We start from the raw sequence: 10,595 nt of genomic DNA on the forward strand, positions 1-10,595 counted from the left end.
TCAAGCTGTGCCATCTCCCCAGCGTGTCGTGCTCTCCCCTCGTCGGTGGAGGAGGCGGGTTTGGACAGAAGGACACAACGTCACAACGTGTGTTGACCTGCGGTTTTGCTACCAGACCGTACGTGTCGGTGGGGTTTAAGCAGAGTCCAGGCAGGCCTCGGTATCTGTCCTTAGCAGAGAAAAAGGGCCAGTTTCCCCGGGGCAAACCCTTATCTGTCCACTTCTCCAGCTGGCACCCACGCCCCCCTGCCTACCGCTTGGCCAAGAGATAGCGGACGGCTTATCTGGGTACGGTTATTACTTGTTACATATTAAACAATTTAAGTTAGAAACGGTTACATAACATCACCCGCCAGCTGAGACCCAGGGGCTGTGGGTTCCCGGACTCCCACTGGGCAGCAGGAGACCGGGCTGGCTGGGGACGGCGCTTCTAAGACCACACAGCCACTCGGCACCCCCAGGCCACCAAAGCGCACAGCGAGAACAGAGAGCTGACCACTGGCATCTTTTCTGATCACCCGGGGCCGGGCCATGCCTGGCCAACATGCAGGTGAAGACCACAGGGTCACTGCAGCACTGGGCCCCAGTGAGTCCACATCCGTAGTGGCACAGGGTGGGAGACAGAACTCGGGGCAGGCCGCACAGTACGCAGCGTGGGAGACAGAACTGGGGCAGGCCGCACAGTGCACAGAGCAGGAGACCAGCTGGGGTGCAGGCCACACAGCTCTGCCCCCACCATGGAACTTGGGTGCAGAACACCAGATCCTGGGATCGTGGGCACCCCACGACACAGCCTGACATGCTCTGACACGGAGAAAGTGGGGGAGCCATCCTGGCAAGGGGAGGACATTGCCCTGCCTCCAAAATATGTACAATGAGACCCACTCTTGTCACTCCACATGTGCCCCGAGGACCCTATAGCACGGCCCTGACCCCACACTCCTCAGTTTCAAGGGGACGGCACTTTGGAGGAAAGGGGGGCGCACAGCCAGACCAAACCCCAGGGACCGGGTCACACCCCAAGGTTTCAGCGAGCACCTCTGTTGCCCAAGCCCACCCTCCAACCCCTGGTTCTCGTGGCAATCGAAAAGAAGCCCCTGTCCCCTCTACTGTGCCCGGGCCTCCCCCGCAAGCCACCTGCGCTCTGATGGCCCAGGACACACACTGGCTACTCGTGGAAACAAAGTTCTCCCCATCCACCTGGGAAACCAGGCACAGCACTGGGCTGGTGGAACCCCGGGCCCATGAGCCGGACACGTGATGGGCGTCCACTCTTTCCACCTCTGGGGGCCTGCGTGAACACCAGGGACAGCCAGTTCTGGGTTTCCAGGGTCACGCACACCCGTCCCCAAAATGTCAGAGCAAGAACCGCCAGGAAGGGAAAGAAGCCACCTCTTGAAGCCAGAGGCTAACAAGTGCTCCGGAGGGAGCATCAGTCACCAGAGACACAATGCGCACACACAGCCCCGAAATGAACAAAGGGGAAACAACGTGGCCCGGAGATAAGTGACTCTGTGGCACGAGGCCACAGAGCCGGCAAGCACGCCACACATGACCTCGCTCACGGCAGTAAGAGCGGTCAACCTCGAAGCGAACTCTGACGCTCAGACACTACCATGCTCACGTGCGTATAAAAGGGAGTAGGGAGCCGGGAGCCCAGCGAGGCGCTGTGTTCAGACACGCAGAGAATGACAAAGTGCTCCCCAGAACGAGTGGGGGGTCATGGGTCCTCCAACCTGGAGGACGCAGTGGGGCAGAGAGGCTCTAAAGTGACCAGGACCACATGCTTCCGACATTTCAACCCCAAAGGGGCGCCTGGGGGGCTCAGTCGGTTGAGCTTCTGACTTTGGCTCAGGTCACGATCTCCCGTTCGTGGGTTCGAGCCCCACGTCGGGCTCCATGCTGGCGGCGTGGAGCCTGGTTGGGATTCTCTCTCTCTCTCCCCCCCTCTCAAAAATAAATACATATTTTTAAAAAGTGTTTTTAATAAAAACAAAAGAGTAAAGTCGACCCCATGAAAGCAGACCAAAAGCAGAGTGTTCGACCCAAAATGAACTGCCGTGAGTCCCCGTCACCGTCCTGGCAGATCCTGAACCGCCTGGCCTGTGTGCCAAGGGGAAGCACACTCCAGCCGAATGTGAACGCCAATACCGGGCGTCCCTGTGGTGGAGATGCTACAGGGTAAACCGAGGCACAGAGGTCAACCCCGAAATTCCAGGAGAAGTCAAGGTGCAGGCAGAGGGACTTCCCCAAGGTGACAGAGCGAGTCACTGGCCCCCCTTGCCTCCCAGACCTGACAACGCCCAGCTGCTGTCTGCGGTGACTCCAACCCACCTCTGCAGTCCGCCTCCCGAGGGAGGCTCAGGGGTCCCGTCCACCCTGCCCTCTGCCCTCGGCCCTGACCGTGAACGCCTCGGCTTGGATCACACCCGCCCTGCAGCCTCCCGGGAAAGAACAGCGATTCCCAGGACCAAAGGGCCTTCCCCTGCCACGCCCCCCCCCATAAAAAAGCCCAGTGCTCCCAGCTACAGGCGCGTGTGGGAGAGCAAGAGGGAAACCAGCGCAGCGGCAGGCAAAGAATCCAGAAAAGCCAGGCCTGCGCCAAATGACCCACGGAGCCCACACTCGGCTGTGCTGCGACAACAGGAAGGGGATCTTTTAAGAGGCATAAAAGCCGGAAAGCCGGTGGACGAGGGGAAGTTGACTCAAAGATGCAAAGGAGCCAGACGCCAGGCCAGAGAGTGGAGACAAAGGCTGACATCTCGCCAGCCCAGCAAGTGTCAGGAAGGAGAGCCACCATTTACCCCTGGCAGCGTAGGAGAGGCGGGGTTGAAACAAGAGAATTCACTCAAGTCGAAGGACCCGCGTCCTCCCCCAAAGCCATCAGCCGGGCGAACGCCCTGCTCTTAGCACCGCAAGAGCAGTCTGCTTTCTGAAGCAGCTGAGGGGGGTGGGGGTGGGGGGTCATCTCTGGGACCAGGCTGAGCGCAGGTGGGCCAGGTGCAGGTGACGCAGGGCTGCGGATGTCCCCAGGGCCCGCGATCAAGAGGTGTCTGCACACAGTCCAGCCGGCCGAGGAGAAGAGACCTAGGACACGGCACCAGGGGCTCCCGGACATCGGGGCAGCCAGACAGCCGTCCTCGAAGGGCCCGGAAGTCTAAGCAAAGCCTTGAACCTGAAAGATGGGGGCCACGTGGAGTGAGTCAGACACCACCCCAGCCTCACCCGTCTCGGCCTCTGTCCGGCCACTGCTGGGGTGACCGCCTGGGCATAGGCCCATGGGTGGTCGAGGAAGGCCTGCCCGAGTGGTCTGCACCCAGCACCCACAGGCCTGCACACACGGCCTGGCAGGTGGATACAGAAGGGAAAAGGAGTCCCCCTCCTCCCCTCCCCGGCCCCAAGACTGTCTGGGGACAGTCACAATCTGGAGCCATCCATCAGTATCTCTCAATTACTGCAGAGGCCAGTCCCCTGGTTACTGCCTCCCTCCCTGCCTCACCCCTGCTTCCCCAGGCTTAGAAACCCAAATAAAACATCCCTGTGAGCCCTTCCCTGCCACGGGCTCTGCTGTTTGCCTAAGTCAGGCCCAAAGGTGTAGAAAACTTTTAAATAATATAAAAATTGGAGAAAATAAACAATATTGGAAAAAGAGAAAAAAAACAGAAATGAATATACCCCCTCCCAAAATTTAACAAATAGAGCCATCTATGAAATAAGGATATTATGCCATTAAAATAAAAGTAATCATTTTCAGCAATGACAGAGTGTTGCTACAGGTTCAATGACATAACAAACGCCCCGCGTCTAAAACTGCTCTAAAATCTTAGTTTAATTGAGGGGCGCCTGGGGGGGGGAGGGGTGGGGCTCAGTCAGTTAAGCATCCGACTTCGGCTCAGGTCCTGATATCGAGGTTCGTAAGTTCAAGCCCCCCATTGGGCTGTCAGTGCAGAGCCCCCTTAGGATCCTCTGCATCGCCCCCCCTCTGTGTTTCCTGTGCTCACACTCTCTCTCAAAAATAAATAGGGGCACCTGGGTGGCTCAGTCAGTTGAGGGTCCGACTTCAGCTCAGGTCATGATCTCACACTCCATGAGTTCGAGCCCCACGTCGGGCTCTGTGCTGACAGCTCAGAGCCTGGAGCCTGCTTCGGATTCTGTGTCTCCCTCTCTCTCTGTCCGTCCCCCGTTTGCTCTCTGTCTCCCTCTTAAAAACAAATAATAAATATCAAAAACAAATTTTTTTCATATAAATAAATATTTTTTTAAAAGTTTACTGAAAGAAAAGAATCAGAAAAGAGGTCCTCGGGGATTAAAAAATGAAGACAGAAATTTACAACCCAACAGAAAGGGTTAGAAAGGCTAACACCCTGCACAACCCGGAACAGAACAGACAGAAAACAGGAGCTAAAAAGTAAACGGAGAACCCATCCCGTAGGCTAACAAGCAAATAAGACGGAAGAAGACAAACTAAAGGATTCCTTCAAAAACGTTCAGCCTGTAGAGACCCCCGATGTACCCCGCACGACGGATGCAGCGTCAGGGCACTTCTCCAAGGGATTTCCAAACAAAGATTCAAAGAGAATATCCTACAAGCTTCAAGACGTGAGAAAACGAAAAAGAAAAAAAAAGAAAACTACGGAGCAGGTTTCAGACGAAGCATCAAGAACCAGACCAGCTTCATTCTCAACTGCGTTCTGTCTACACACAGCAGCAGCCTTGACACACGTGAGGGAAAACCGCCACTTTAGGAGTCTCTCCTGGACACACGGACCCGCGAGAGTAGAATAAGGATGTGTGCAGACACACCAGGTCTCAAGAAATTTGCAAGCAACTGCGTCTCCGGAGCGAAGACAGAATGTTCTCCGTCCTGCTGCGGGAAGAGACGAGGAAAAGGAGAGACAAGGGATCCAAGAGAAGGGCAAGCCCCCCCCCCCCCCCCCCGCCCAAGGCTGACGGAGAAGATCGGGGTGGGGGGCGCGAAATACATAAACCACCAAGCAGACGCAGAAGCTCGCCCAGAGAAAGCGCCACGTCCCGGCAGTGGAAGGGACCGCAGTGCGCTACAGGGCCGGGCACCAGGAGCATTGAGGGGCTGACCCAATAGCATCAGCAGTGGGTGACGAGATCGGCCGATCTCGCCAGCAGAGGCAACGGGGGGACAAGAAGTACAGGGGCAGGACAGGGATGGGACAGAAAGCCAGCTTCTCACCTTCCTAGCAGAGAAATCAAAGAATCGTATGAGAAACGGGGGACATGGGGCACCTGGGGGGCTCAGTCGGTTAAGCCTCTGACTAAGCTCAGGTCGTGATCTCACGGTTCGTGAGTTCCAGCCTCGTGTAGGGCTCTGTGCTGACAGCTTGGAGCCTGGAGCCCGCTTCGGATTCTGTGTCTCCCCCTCTCTGCCCCTCCCCTGCAAGCTCACGTGCTCTCTCTCAAAAACAAAATAAACATTAAAAATAGAAAAAGGAAGAAAGAAAGAAAGAGAAAGAAAGAAAGAAAGAAAGAAAGAAAGAAAGAAAGAAAGAAAAGAAAGAAAGAAAAAAGAAAGAGAGAAAGAAAAGAAAGAAAAGAAAAGAAAAGAAAAGAAAAGAAAAGAAAAGAAAAGAAAAGAAAAAAGAAAAGAAAGAGAAAAGGAAGGAAGAAAAGGAAGCAAGGAAACCCAGGCAGGACTCAGGGAGAGGCAGGGCTGGCCACCAGCACAGCCCTTGGACAGTGTGCAGACCTCCTTCCCAGGCTCACGGTCAGCCCATCAGGACCTACGGTGCACACGCACTTGTCTCAGCTGGACTAAGTCTCTGTGGACTCCAGACACCCACCCCCCTCAAGGATCTGAAAACAGACGCCACCTGGCTCCACGTGCCCGAGACCAGGGGTCTCCCTGCACACAGCGCCGCAGCCCGCCGGGGCCTCCGCGGCTCCGCAGTCTTCCCTGCAGGGAACCAGTACGTCGATGCCTGCTGGTCACCGTCGTCGGAGTCGAATGCTCTGCCACCAGAAACCGTCTATGTCACACCACCCCGCTTTCCTCTTCGAACCCCACCTGTGGTGGCTACAGCCAGGCAAGAACAGGATTCTCACAGGGTCTGTGCTCAACGCGGGTCACGGTCAACTTGCCAAGGTCTAGTGCAGCGAAAACGCGCGAAGCGCGGGCAGGCGCCTCTCTGAGCGGCAGAGCCCTCTCTCTAGCAGATGCCGTGGATTAATAGAAAGCAGGATAATCAAGCACAAGAGCGGCTCAAAGCCAAGGCTGAGCGTGCACGGAAGCAGGGTGTCTGGACTCTCGCTAAGCGTCACGCGCTACACGGCGGGTCACACAATGCCACCAGCCTCCTCCCTTTCCCCAGCTCTATGCAGGTGAACACATCTTTGAGTCTCATTTCACCGATGAGCTTGGTGGTGACTCAGGCTCGCCACGTTAGGAAGGGGCAGACCCAGCGGGCAAACTGAGGCAGCCGGCCTCGTGCAAACATCGGTACGGGCCGCTACTCTGCACAGAGCAAGAAGGGAGCAGAACACCTCCCCGGCACCCTGTCCCACAGGGGATGCCAAAACACACCGGCCACTCTGGTGGGTCCAACCCAAGTCAATGCTCAAATCAAGGATCTCAACCATCGAGGGAAACCCGCAACCCCCAAACCCACATATAAATTTAATGGTTGAAAAATGGGAATGATATTCCAGCGTCCCCAGTGGCATCCAGTCGCAATGCACCAACTTCATGCCCAGCATTCTGGGCGGGCATCCTATTTCCACCTCGACATGCTGCCTTCACAAACGGGCAAAACCACACACAGGACCAGCGAGGAAGCTTCCCTCTGCGTCCGGACCATCTCTGCCACGGCAGAGGCATAAAGGGGAGATCCCCTCAGAGTCGGTGAACCCCAAAGGCAGAAAGTCAGGACCGCTCCTCTCTGCCTGTCCGAGGACATTCCACAACCCTGGGCCGCGGCTTTCTCAGTTACCGTCTCAAAGGACCGTCCTGCCATTTTTCTTCCTATCATTACAGAAGAGCCTTTCTAGAAAGGTTTCACGCTTCCCCACTTTCACATCCTTCCAGGTATCAGGCTCTGTGATCCCCAGGAGCAGGGACAAAGCCTGTTCCGTGGAGAGAAGTTCAGAAGTTCCTCAAAGCCGGAGAGGACAGTGGAGGCGAGGTGTCCCTGCCAGAGGCAGAAAGAGGGGGAGCACAGACAGCTCCCCAGAAGCGTGCAGCTATGACTCTAATACCAACCCAATGCCAGCAGGTGCCTGAACGGATGAGATCTGTTATACACCCATTAGCATGCAGACCTTCTAGAAGGTTGCCAGATCCCCCAAGTGCCCGTCTGCCAGCCTCGCCCACCAAGGAGCTTAACTGTCTCAATTCCTTCCTTGATTTCCCATGGTTCTACCATTAAGCAAAAAACAAGGACAGGTTAAAGAAGAAAACCTTCACTAGGCAGCAAAAGTCCTATTTCAATTCTGAACGTGGTGGCGACCTAAATGAAAGACACGGCAAATACTCTCTCCCCAGGAGCCCTTGCTTAACACACTGCCCCCCTGAACCGAGCAGATGCCCCCTCAGCTCCCAGTGCTGACAGGAACCCAGCTCACCCCAGACACCGGCTCAAGAACACCCTGTCACCCTCCTACCGGTTTGAGAAAGGGACAGAACTCCAAGCGAATCGGTTCCTGAAACAATGCCACCTTCAAGGCATTACGCTTTACCAGCTTTACCAGCTACACCAACCCAGAACGTTCACAGCTCTGATGGGGCTGGTCTCTGTTCAGGCAGGACTGTGGTTTCCGTGTGTTATAAAGTCTCAGACCCGCCACCCGGTCAAAGTCAAAGTTTCATGCTAGCTCCTAGATTTGGACTCCAGCTCTCTCCAGCTGGAGGCTGACTGGCCTCCCAGACTGGCCCTGGGTTCCGATCCCGACGGCCACCACCAATAACTCTCTAGACAAATAGCTGGCGAGAAGCCTCCCGGCTCTGGGTTCCTGATTCACAAAGGAAAGGCATTCTGCCCAGCCCAGCACCGCCCCCAAAGTGGTAAAGACCACAGGCGAGAGTCAACAGATGACTTCAGGGATACAAGGCTTTTATTAGAACGCTGTTTTAATGACACGAAACACAACGGCCGTGTCAAACTCACGACATCCAAGTTTCCTCCCCCAAATAACTGCATTTGGAGGATAAAACGAAGTGCACAAAATGACAACGGCCTGGCAATCAGACAGAAATCTGGAAGGTTGGAAGCGACCAGAATGGTCACAGAGCCTCCTCTCCCTTCTCCAGGTGCGTGAGGCCGGCAGCAGAAGCCTCCCCCGGGGGCCGTTTCACTTTCAGGAACAATGGACTTGGGCAGCAGCACAAGATACACAGGGCTAAAAACAAAATCCAAAGCTTAGGCTCTGGTGACAGCTCTGTCATTTGCCGGTCATGTGACCGCAGGCCTGCCGATTAACCTCCTGAGCCTCAGTTTCCCTACCAGTAAAACAGGGATCATGGGGCTGAAGGGGATTAAAGCAATAAGGTTCTTTGCGAGCCTCTTGCACCGTGAACTGCTCAGGGAGTATCAGTGGCGACACCTCTCAGTTACAGGAGCCACTTGCTGGGTGTGTAAGTCCATCTGTCCTCAAATTCCCTCCCTGTAATCTGGGGATTGGCCTGCGTGGCCCTTCTCTTTTAAGTGTTCCCAATAAAACTCAACTATTATGTGCAGTTATCCTACAGTTCAGATTTTTAACAGGAAGGGAAAAAAAACGGTCATCCAGAATCATTCCTGGAAACACATATTTGGTTTTGGGGCTTTCCCTTAATAAAATCCTCCCCTAAAAGACACCTCGCCATCCCCCGAGTAGGGGAAAACTTCCTCCTCTGCAGAAACCTCGATTTTACCTATTTTTCCTCTGGGAAAGAAAGAGAGGGAGACACTAGGTCAACCCCGGTGAGAAACGAGCAGCTTTGTGCTGTAAACTCTAGCCAACGCCTGTTGCTGCGCTCACCAACATGTGTTCTGAGTAAAACTGAGCGAAACGTTAAAGAGAGCACCATTTCTGAAAAGTCGGGGGCTCCAAACGGCTGAATCAGCATTTTCGGAAACAAAGTGTTCCGGGCCTGGCCTCGTAAACAGCAGCACAGAGAAAGTTGTGCAATAACGCGTATTTACTCACGAGCGCTACTTGTTTTGGGGCCTTTTTTCTTTGCATCTCTTCAATGAAAGTGGATACAACGTTTGCAGGCACGCGATCTTTCCCGACGCGTCGCCAAGCTCCGGGAGCGGGTCCACGTCCCCCGCGGCTCCCCTACCCTGGCCACCGTTCCGGTCAGGGGCGAATGGCACAAAGTTGGCGTTCCTTCCACCGCCCGGAAAAGACGAACCCCATCAAAAGTCGAGAATACCCTCATTTCCATAACGCACAGGCTGCAGGGCAGTCGCAAGGCAGGCGTTTGGAGAGGCGACCAGCGAAGGCGGAGAGTTGCATCAGAAATTTCCTTCTGCGAACCGTCTGGCTCTTATCGCGTTTCCACGGCTGGCGGACGGCAGATCCGCGAGCCCACAACTTGGTGTTAGGCCCCAGCGGCGGGTAACGGGGCCACTAACAGAACCAAAAAAAAAAAAAAAAAAAGCCAGGATCCCGCGGCCGGGCGGCGCTCCGGCTGGAGAGGGCAGGGCCCCACGGCCGCGGACGCACGGGGGGCTGCAAGGGCGGCCGGCGCCCACCCTCGGGGCGGCTCGGGAGCGCGGCCTCGGCGCTCAGGGCCCGGCCCCGGCCCGCGGGCGCCCGGCGTCGGGCAGTAGGGCTCGGGAAGGCGCCGCCCGGCCCCTCGACTCCCGGGCCGGGATCGCCGCGCGCGGAGCCCCGCGCCCCGCCGCTCCCGCTCCCCGCCCCCCGGCTCCCGGCTCCCCGCCGCGCGCCGCAGCCCCCCGGCCCCGAGGCGACGCCCTTCCGCCCGCCCGCCGCGCCCCCGCGGCGCCCGGCGTCCCCGGCCGGCCGGCCCGAGCGCAGACAATGACGGCGCGGGGAGCGCCCGCCCGCCGGGCCCGGCCGCGCCGACCACAAAGTAACTTGCCGCCGCGCTCCCCGCCCAACTCCGTACCTGCCGCGGCGCCGCTCCCGGCCGCCTCCGCGTGGCCGCCGGCGACCCTCGGCGCGGCCGGGGCGAGGGCGGCGCGCAGGGCGGTCCCGGCCCCCCGCGCGCCGCCGCCCGAAAAGGGGGGGTGGGGGGGCGCTGCGCGCAAACTTTGGGCTCCGCGCGGGTCTCCGCGGCCTCTGAGCCGAGCCCGCCGCTGGCGCGCCGTTCGCGTCCCTTCCTGCCTCCTCCCGGCCTCCCCACCCCCTCGCTGGGCTTTAAACCCGCCCGGCCCCGCCCGCCGCCGCCCGCCTCCGCCCGCCTCCGCCGCCTCCGCCTCCTCCCCCTGCCGCTTTTCCTGCTCCTCCTCCTCCTCCTCCTCCTCCTCCTCCTCCTCCTCCCGCCGCCGCCGCCGCCGCCGCCGCCGCCGCCGCAGCCCGGACCGCTCGGCGGCCGCCAGCGCGGGCGGAGCCGCGGCCTGGGCGCAGGGCGGGGCGCGCGGGGGCGCGGGGGGCGCGGGGGGCCGCACCCGGGGAGGCCT

General features: G+C 57.9%; 1 protein-coding gene across 5 annotated transcripts in view; it reads right to left on the minus strand.

The window, feature by feature from the left end:
• Positions 1–10,306, minus strand: part of GRB10 (growth factor receptor bound protein 10) — a 185,064-nt gene extending 174,758 nt beyond the window's left edge. For 2 of the 5 annotated variants that reach the window (XM_043588463.1, XM_043588464.1), the window contains exon 1: positions 10,082–10,305. The gene's annotated coding sequence lies outside the window, so the exon portion shown is untranslated. Of the gene's footprint in view, positions 1–9,153; positions 9,605–10,081 lie in introns of those variants that run through there. The other 3 variants (XM_043588459.1, XM_043588460.1, XM_043588461.1) reach the window with 3 other exon arrangements.
• Between the last annotated feature and the right edge of the window lie 289 nt (positions 10,307–10,595).

This window comes from Prionailurus bengalensis, chromosome A2 (assembly GCF_016509475.1).
Source record: "Prionailurus bengalensis isolate Pbe53 chromosome A2, Fcat_Pben_1.1_paternal_pri, whole genome shotgun sequence".
Taxonomy (NCBI): domain Eukaryota; kingdom Metazoa; phylum Chordata; class Mammalia; order Carnivora; family Felidae; genus Prionailurus; species Prionailurus bengalensis.